Below are 10,305 nucleotides of genomic sequence, written 5' to 3' on the forward strand. Positions count from 1 at the left end.
TATACTTGACACATACATGTAACTTACCCATTAATATTAGTGGAAATAAAAATGTATGTGCATTCATTGATAGGACAATAAAATTCTTCATATCATATTTTCAAATATAAAATTATAACTTCTGAAAATGTATTTGATCTGAGCAGAAAAGCAGCCTAATGAGTAACATTTGATTGATAATACATTGCAATTCATAATTGATACAATCTTAGACCTGCCAGTGCAACAAAAGGTCACTTTGAAATTTGATGGGGGTTAGAGAATGGGATAAGTTGGAAATTATATTGTATCATATAAAGAAAGGAGATACTGACACAAATCTACTAATTCATATTAAATTAAAAATATCTTGAAAAGCATAGTAATTAACAGCAAGTTCCCAGAACTTGACATTCCACACAAATGTCACTCCCCAGGGTATTACACAGGAATTAGAGTGTCCTTTCACTGTCAGACTGATATATACCACTGAACAAGTGCTGGGGAAAAAGTCAGATTCTTGGTTGAAGTTTGGGCTTTAAATCGTAGATTATCCCACTTACTCCTGTTTCTGTCTTAAAAAAATAATTCTAAATCTTACTCCTTTCTTTTTATATCTTGAAGATACTATGTACTCATGTATTTTCCTTTGCATTAAAATAAATCAAAGTATTGGAGAATAGCTAAAAATGTTTTTGCAAAGCTCTCTGGGGAATGAGGTAGAGTTTAAAGTGATATCTTTATCCTATTTGAGCACAATATTTTACCCTCGGGGAAGAAAAAAATTTCCTCATGAATTTGTACGAACATTGTCCCCTAAAACCTCCAACATTTTTTCAACCTAAAACTACATCCACCTGTACAGAGAGAGACAGAGCATCAATCTACAGCCCGCCCCAACAGTCACATAAAAACCAACCTAGAGATTGAAGGCTGGGTCTGTTAAACTAGTGGTTAATATCTAAATTCTTTATGATCATGATCAATGTTTATCATTCTCAGTCACCCTTTCCTTTTTCTTATTATTTCCTCTTTCCTCTCTTATTAGTGAAGAACTCTTGACTACATATAAGCAAAAGAAAATAAGCAAACACCAAAAAACTCCTGTGTTTGAAACAAACATGTAGATAGTGGAGCCATTGGTCTAAGACATCATCACTGCTGAATGCATGCGGCCTCAAGCGCGTATTTACACTACTACTTTGTTTTGTTGTTGCCAAAACAAAGACATCCCTATCATAATTAACTCATTATCTGATCCCATAATACTTTGTGCATCTGTTCCTTTGACCCAAGCTCTCCACTTTTGCCTCCCTCTCGCACTCTACTGTTGTATCCCCTGAACTCTGGATCTGTGCTCTTTCTACCCTTCTCATTTTAAAACTCTTTGAACACTATCACATGTGAGTGGAAATAAAACCGTTTCCTTGTATGCTTCTTTTTTTTTTTTAACATCTTTATTGGAGTATAATTGCTTTACAATGGTGTGCTAGCTTGTGCTTTACAACAAAATGAATCAGTTATACATATACATATGTTCCCATATCTCTTCCCTCTTACCTCTCCCTCCCTCCCACCCTCCCTATCCCACCCCTCCAGGCGGTCACAAGGGCACCAAGCTGATCTCCCTGTGCTATGCGGCTGTTTCCCACTAGCTATCTACCTTACATTTTGTAGTGTATATATGTCCATGCCTCTCTCTCGCTTTGTCACAGCTTACCCTTTCCCCTCCCCATATCTTCAAGTCCATTCTCTAGTAGGTCAGTGTCTTTATTCCTGTTTTACCCCTAGGTTCTTCATGACAACGTTTTTTTCTTAAATTCCATATATATGTGTTAGCATATGGTATTTCTCTCTCTCCTTCTGACTTACTTCACTCTGTATGACAGACTCTAGGTCAATCCACCTCATTACAAATAGCTCAATTTCATTTCTTTTTATGGCTGAGTAATATTCCATTGTATATATGTGCCACATCTTCTTTATCCATTCATCCGATGATGGACACTTAGTTGTTTCCATCTCCGGGCTATTGTAAATAGAGCTGCAATGAACATTTTGGTACATGACTCTTTTTGAATTATAGTTTTCTCAGGGTATTTGCCCAGTAGTGGGATTGCTGGGTCATATGGTAATTCTATTTGTAGTTTTTTAAGGAACCTCCATACTGTTCTCCACAGTGGCTGTATCAATTTACATTCCCACCAACAGTGCAAGAGGGTTCCCTTTTCTCCACACCCTCTCCAGCATTTATTGTTTCTAGATTTTTTGATGATGGCCATTCTGACTGGTGTGAGGTGATATCTCGTTGTAGTTTTGATTTGCATTTCTCTAATGATTAGTGATGTTGAGCATTCTTTCATGTGTTTGTTGGCAGTCTGTATATCTTCTTTGGAGAAATGTCTATTTAGGTCTTCTGCCCATTTTTGGATTGGGTTGTTTGTTTTTTTGTTATTAAGCTGCATGAGCTGCTTATAAATTTTGGAGATTAATCCTTTGTCAGTTGCTTCATTTACAAATATTTTCTCCCATTCTGAGGGTTGTCTTTTGGTCTTGGTTATGGTTTCCTTTGCTGTGCAAAAGATTTTAAGTTTCATTGGTCCCATTTGTTTATTTTTGTTTTTATTTCCATTTCTCTAGGAGGTGGGTCAAAAAGGAACTTGCTGTGATTTATGTCATAGAGTGTCCTGCCTATGTTTTTCTCTAAGAGTTTGACAGTTTCTGGCCTTACATTTAGGTCTTTAATCCATTTTGAGCTTATTTTTGTGTATGGTGTTAGGGAGTGATCTAATCTCATATTTTTACATGTACATGTCCAGTTTTCCCAGTACCACTTATTGAAGAGGCTGTCTTTTCTCCATTGTACATTCCTGCCTCCTTTATCAAATGTAAGGTGACCATATGTGCATGGGTTTATCTCTGGGCTTTCTATCCTGTTCCATTCATCTATCTTTCTGTTTTTGTACCAGTACCATACTGTCTTGATTACTGTAGCTTTGTAGTATAGTCTGAAGTCAGGGAGCCTGACTCCTCCAGCTCTGTTTTTCATTCTCAAGATTGCTTTGGCTATTCGGGGTCTTTTGTGTGCAGAAATACAAAAGATCATGAGAGATTACTACAAGCAACTCTATGCCAATAAAATGGACAACCTGGAAGAAATGGACAAATTCTTAGAAATGCACAACCTGCCAAGACTGAATCAGGAAGAAATAGAAAATATGAACAGACCAATCACAAGCACTGAAATTGAAACTGTGATTAAAAATCTTCCAACAAACAAAAGCCCAGGACCAGATAGCTTCACAGGTGCATTCTATCAAACATTTAGAGAAGGGCTAACACTTATCCTTCTCAAACTCTTCCAAAATATAGCAGAGGGAGGAACATTCCCAAACTCATTCTACAAGGCCACCATCACCCTGATACCAAAACCAGACAAGGATGTCACAAAGAAAGAAAACTACAGGCCAATATCACTGATGAACATAGATGCAAAAATCCTCAACCAAATACTAGCAAACAGAATCCAACAGCATATTAAAAGGATCATACAGCATGATCAAGTGGAGTTTATTCCAGGAATGCAAGGATTCCTCAATATACGCAAATCAATCAACGTGATACACCATATTAACAAACTGAAGGAGAAAAACCATATGATCATCTCAATAGATGCAGAGAAAGCTTTCGACAAAATTTAACACCCATTTATGGTAAAAACCCTCCAGAAAGTAGGCATAGAGGGAACTTTCCTCAACATAATAAAGGCCATATATGACAAACCCACAGCCAACATCATCCTCAATGGTGAAAAACTGAAAGCATTTCCACTAAGATCAGGAACAAGATGAGGTTGCCCACTCTCACCACTCTTATTCAACATAGTTTTGGAAGTTTTCGCCACAGCAATCAGAGAAGAAAAAGAAAGAAAAGGAATCCAAATCAGAAAAGAAGAAGTAAAGCTGTCACTATTTACAGATAACATGATACTATGCATAGAGAATCCTAAAGATGCTACCAGAAAACTACAAGAGCTAATCAATGAATTTGGTAAAGTAGCAGGATACAACATTAATGCACAGAAGTCTCTGGCATTCCTATACACTAATGATGAAAAGTCTGAAAGTGAAATCAAGAAAACACTCCCATTTACCATTGCAACAAAAAGAATAAAATATCTAGGAATAAACCTACCTAAGGAGACAAAAGACCTGTATGCAGAAAATTATAAGAGACTGATGAAAGAAATTAAAGATGATACAAATAAATGGAGAGATATACCATGTTCTTGGATTGGAAGAATCAACATTGTGAAAATGACTCTAATACCCAAAGCAATCTACAGATTAAATTCAATCCCTGTCAAACTACCACTGGCATTTTTCACAGAACTAGAACAAAAAATTTCACAATTTGTATGGAAACATAAAAGACCCCTCGTATGCTTCTTAAATGGAAGCTTTCTTCTTTACATTTGGTCTGAAAATGGTATTACTGTTATCTCTTCTGTTCATTGTCCCAGATCATGAAAATCTTATGAAATCCCAGTCTTATGAAAATCCCTGCCCTTTTTGTATGGAGAAAAGGGAACCCTCCTCCACTGTTGGTGGGAATATAAATTGGTGCAGCCACTATGGAGAACAGTATAGAAGTTCATTAAAAAAGTAAAAACAGAGTTACTGTATGATCTAGCAATCGTACTCCTGGGCATACATCCAGAGAAACTCTAATTTGAAAAGATACATGCACCCCAATATTCATAGCAGCACTATTTACAATAGTCAAGACGTGGAACCTAAATGTCCATCAACAGATGAGTGGATAAAGAAGGTGTAATGTATATGTATGAAATGGAATATTACTCAGCCATAAAAAAGAATGAAATAATACCATTTGCAATATGGATGGACTTAGAGATTATCATACTGAGTGAAGTAAGTCAGATAGAGAAAGACATCATATGATAATATTTATATGTGAAATCTAAAAAATGATACAAATGAACTTATTTACAAAACAGAAACAGACTCACAGACATAGATAACCAACTTATGGTTATCAAAGGGGAAAGGTGGGGAGGGATAAATTAGGAGTTTGGCATTAGCAGATACAGACTACTATATATAAAATAGATAAACAACAAGGTCCTACTATATAGCACAGGGAACTATATTCAATATCTTATAATAGCCTATAATGAAAAAAAATAAGAAAGAATATGTATATGTATAATTAAATCACTTTTCAGTACACCAGAAACTAACACAGCATTGTTAATCAACTGTATTTCAATTAAATAAAGAAAATTCATACTCTTTTGAACTTCAGTTTATTAGGCTCTTTCACAATTCTCCCTCCTCATTGCTGTCATCTATGGACTATGTTAGCCACATCCAATTCATTGAAAATAATTGTGATTGTTCTCCCTAACTCTTGATATCATCATGAAGATCTTCCAAGGCCATGATAAATAAATACCCATTTGCCTGAACTGTCCCTGGTGGTGTAGTGTTAGGATTCAGCACTCTCCCATTTGCCTGGTCTCTCAGCTCCTTGCCTTCATCATCTCTAGGGACTTTACTTTCATTCCATCTATTTATTCCAAAGGATTTATTCACCACTATGACTAATCAATACAGTCTGCAATCTCTTTAAACCACATCCCTGTCCCTTTCCCCCACTCAATCATTCTCTAATCTGAGAAGCTATCAGATAGAAACTTCCTCATCTTACTTCCAAAAATCTACAAGGCCCCCCTGCAATTACACTAATTTTCTATGCCTTCCTTTTTTTTTTTCAATTTAAGAATTATCCCTTTTCCTAACAAAGACAAAACCCTTCATATTTGTTCTAGATGCCAGATCTTACTATCTTATCCTATCCTATCCTATCCTCATCTTTATCTCTTCACTCTCCTATATTTTCAACTTCTCATTTTTTATGGATCTTTCCTGCCAGAATTTAAACATTATTTTGATCATCACACATAAAGCTCTTATGGCTGTTCTACCTCTATTATAAAATCTAACCAGTTGTTGACTATATACACTGCTTTCTCTTCATCTCTCCTTCATTCTTCAATAAATTCCTATATTGATTTGATTGCCAATATTTCATTAAAATCTGCTGTGGCTAAAATCCCTATAGATATTTTCTTATGCTAAGATCACTGAACAATTTTTTTTTTTTTTTTGCCGTATGCGGGCCTCTCACTGTTGTGGCCTCTCCCGTTGCAGAGCACAGGCTCAGGACGCGCAGGCTCAGTGGCCATGGCTCACGGGCCCAGCCGCTCTGAGGCATGTGGGATCTTCCTGGACCGGGGCACGAACCCGTGTCCCCTGCATCGGCAGGCGGACTCTCAACCACTGTGCCACCAGGGAAGCCCTGAACAATATTTTTTATATTTCATTTGAACCTGACCACTCAGCAGTATTCTATAAAGTTAACTTTCCCTCTTTCTTGAAGATACCCTTACCTTGACTTCTATGACACATTCAGATGGTATTCCCTTTTTTTTTTTTTTTTTTTACTTTTTGGCCACAGTATGCAGCTTACAGGATCCTAGTTCCCTGATTAAGGATGGAAACCGCACCCTCAGCAGTGAAAGCATGGAGCATGGAGTCCTAACCACTGGACCGCCAGGGAATTCCCTCAGCTGGTATCCTTTAAGTCATACTTGCCCTACCTTTGCCAGTCTCCTTCATTACTCATTTTCTTCTACCTATTCGCTTAAAATTACTCAGGCTTCATTCCATGACTCTATTCCTTCTTAGCTTTCATAATCTACACAGTAACCTCATTACTCCCCACATTTGTATATTATCAAGACATCAATAATTCAAAATATTTTAATTTTAAACTAAACTTTCCTTTTGAACTTTGGATTAATATGTACAACTGATTGCTTGATATCTCTTTATCATGCATCTCAACTGATCATAGATAAAAATAAATTACTGATCTTCCACTTGAAATCTGCTGATTCTCCATGTTTATTTTTAATAATCTCAAAAATTGTCATGTGACGTGTCATACCAAAAAACCAAGAGACAATTGAGACAATATTCTTTCTTCTTAATGCCACCTATCAAGCCCTATAAATTCTACTTTCAAAATACAGTACAAGTCATTAATTTCTTCCGCTCTCCTTTTGTATCACTTTCGGTCTACCTGAAATCATTTATTTCTTGATTATTACAAGGTCCTTCCAACTTTAATCCACATTTCTCTTTTGCTTCTTCTAATACAGGCAACTATTCTAATTCAGCATATAGATATAGCTATACATGTGTATATCCCACTTTACTTATGCTTATAGAAAGTGAAAATATAATTGCACCATTTATGAATTCTCACAAACTTTTACATGCTCATATAGTAAAAATACAGAACATTACTAACACTGGGGATGCCCCCCTTGAACTAGCTTTAAGAGATTACCCTCTCTCCTAATTTCTAACAGTATGGAATATATTTTTTAATTTATTAATTTATTTTTGGCTGTGTTGGGTCTTCGTTTCTGTGCGAGGGCTTTCTCTAGTTGTGGCAAGGGGGGGCCAACTCTTCATCGCAGTTCACGGGCCTCTCACTGTCATGGCCTCTCTTGTTGTGGAGCACAAGCTCCAGATGCACAGGTTCAGTAGTTGTGGATCACGGGCCTAGTTGCTCTGCCGCATGTGGGATCTTCCCAGACCAGGGCTCGAACTCGTGTCCCCTGCATTGGCAAGCAAATCCTCAACCACTGTGCTGCAAGGGAAGCCCCAGCATGGAATAATTTTGCCTGTCTTATCATTTACCATTTTTTGTATATAACCTTTCATCACTAAATTTGAAATCATTTTCCCAAAAAATAAAATTTCAACACCTAACGTTTGTGATTCCTGAAATAAAAACTAAGGATACAACTTCTAGATGCTCCCCACAATCACATATTATCTCTTTATGAAAAAGAAATGTAAGCCAATGAGTAAGAGTGAGAAGTAAATAAAATAAAAATACACACAAAAAAAGAAAATATGACCTAATAATTGGAAAACACTTCTTAGACTTAAAGCTATGCTTTAAGTCTCATTGGGCATTACTTGATTCTTGTTTTGTCATTTATTACATTAATTTAAAAGTAGAAAGTGAAAATTAGTTTGTCTTATGTCATCCATGTCTACTATGGGATTATGTGTCAGTATCAATTTAATTTTAATTTAACTTACAAGTGTTCCAGATTTTCTTTCTCTTTTACCACAATGACAATTAAAGAAGCTATATGTAAAATAGCTTTTGAAAGAAGAGATTGAATAAGTCACAATTTGAACATTTCTGGGGTAGTGATATGAATAAAAATTATGACAAAACCTTTATAGAGAACTAGTATGGACCAACTACAGATTTTCTGTCCACTTTCTCACAACTTACACTTTTGTCTATTATTCAAAATCCTTCTTCTATTGAGATGGTTTAACACACTTCCCAATGGCAAAATTGAGGGGTTAACCCAAGTTATACTTGAAAGGTGGAGTAGACTATAAATATCTATTTACATAACTTAGAGGCCAGGCAAAGATTTTAATTTTAGCAAATTCATTCAATTCTGGGTAATTTCACTTTATCAAGGCTTTCCTAAATAAATGGTTTTTGTACTTTGGCACAGCAAGAAGGCCCTGGACAAAAAGGAGTATCAGAGCTGAAATCCAGTTATCATGTCATTCACCGACCTAAACCCCTGAATGAACACTGAAATGTATTTGAAAATTTTCCTGTGAAAAGGAAAAGCTATAAAACTAAATGAAATGGGCAGTCTCAGGTGCCACCTACTTCCAGGAAGATAGAGTCTGAAATATGAGTCTACCCAAGTTAAGTGCCTGCTTTCATGAAAATCAAAACTTCTTAGAGACACATAACAAAAATCATATTTTCTACAGTGTGCCATTTATATTGCTCAGAATATATTTTAAAAATAATGAAGACATGAAGAAATAGGAAACTGTGACTGAAAGGCAAGGAAAAAAGCAGTAACGATAAAACCCTGAGAGGGACGGCTTCAAGACAGTGGAAGAGTAAGACGCAGAGATCACCTTTCTCCCTACAAATACCTCAGAAATACATCTACAGGTGGAACAGCCCCTACAGAAGACCTACTTAACGCTGGCAGAGGACCTCAGACCTCCCAAAAGGCAAGAAAATCCCCATGTACCTGGGTAGGGCAAAAAGAAAAAATAGACAAATAGGGACGGGACCTGCACCAGTGTGAGGGAGCTGTGAAGGAGGAAAGGTTTCCACACACTAGGAGCTCCTTCGCAGGCAGAGACTACGGGTGGCAGAGGGGGGAAGCTTCGGAGCCGAGGAGGAGAGCACAGCAACAGGGGTGCGGAGGGCAAAGCGGAGAGATTCCCACACAGAGGATCGGTGCCGACCGGCACTCACCAGCCCGAGAGGCTTGTCTGCTCACCCGCCGGGGCGGGCGGGGGCTGGGAGCTGAGGCTCAGGCTTCGGATGTCGGATCCCAGGGAGAGGACTGGGGTTGGCTGCGTGAACACAGCCTGAAGGGGTTAGTGTGCCACAGTTGGCCAGGAGGGAGTCCGCGAAAAAGGTCTGGAGCTGCCGAAGGGGCAAGTGACTTCTTCTGGCCTCTTTGTTTCCTGGTGTGCGAGGAGAGGGGATAAAGGGCGCTGCTTAAAAGACCTCCAGAGACGGGCGAGAGCTGCGGCTATCAGCGCGGACCCCGGAGACGGGCATGAGACGCTAAGGCTGTTGCTACAGCCACCAAGAAGCCTGTGTGCAAGCACAGGTCACGATCCACACCTCCCCTCCCGGGAGTCTGTGCAACCCACCACTGCCAGGGTCCCGTGATCCAGGGACAACGTCACCGGGAGAACGCATGGTGCGCCTCAGGCTGGTGCAATGTCATGCCGGCCTCTGCCGCCGCAGGCTCGCCCCGCATCCATACCCCTCCGTCCCCCCAGCCTGAGTAAGCCAGAGCCCCCGAATCAGCGTCTCCTTTAACCCCGTCCTGTCTGACCAAAGAGCAGACGCCCTCAGACGACTTACACGCAGAGGCAGGGCCAAATCCAAAGCTGGACACCGGGAGCTGTGCGAGCAAAGAAGAGAAAGGGAAATCTCTCCCAGCAGCCTCAGAAGCAGCGGATTAAATCTTCACAATCAACTTGATGTACCCTGCATCTGTGGAATACCTGAATAGACAATGAATCATACCAAATTCAGGAGGTGGACATTGGGAGCAACGAGATATATATATATATATATATATATATATATATATATATATATATATATATATATATATATATATATATTTTCCCCCTTTTTCTCTTT

The sequence above is a fragment of the Lagenorhynchus albirostris genome, chromosome 18 (assembly GCF_949774975.1).
Source record: "Lagenorhynchus albirostris chromosome 18, mLagAlb1.1, whole genome shotgun sequence".
NCBI lineage: Eukaryota > Metazoa > Chordata > Mammalia > Artiodactyla > Delphinidae > Lagenorhynchus > Lagenorhynchus albirostris.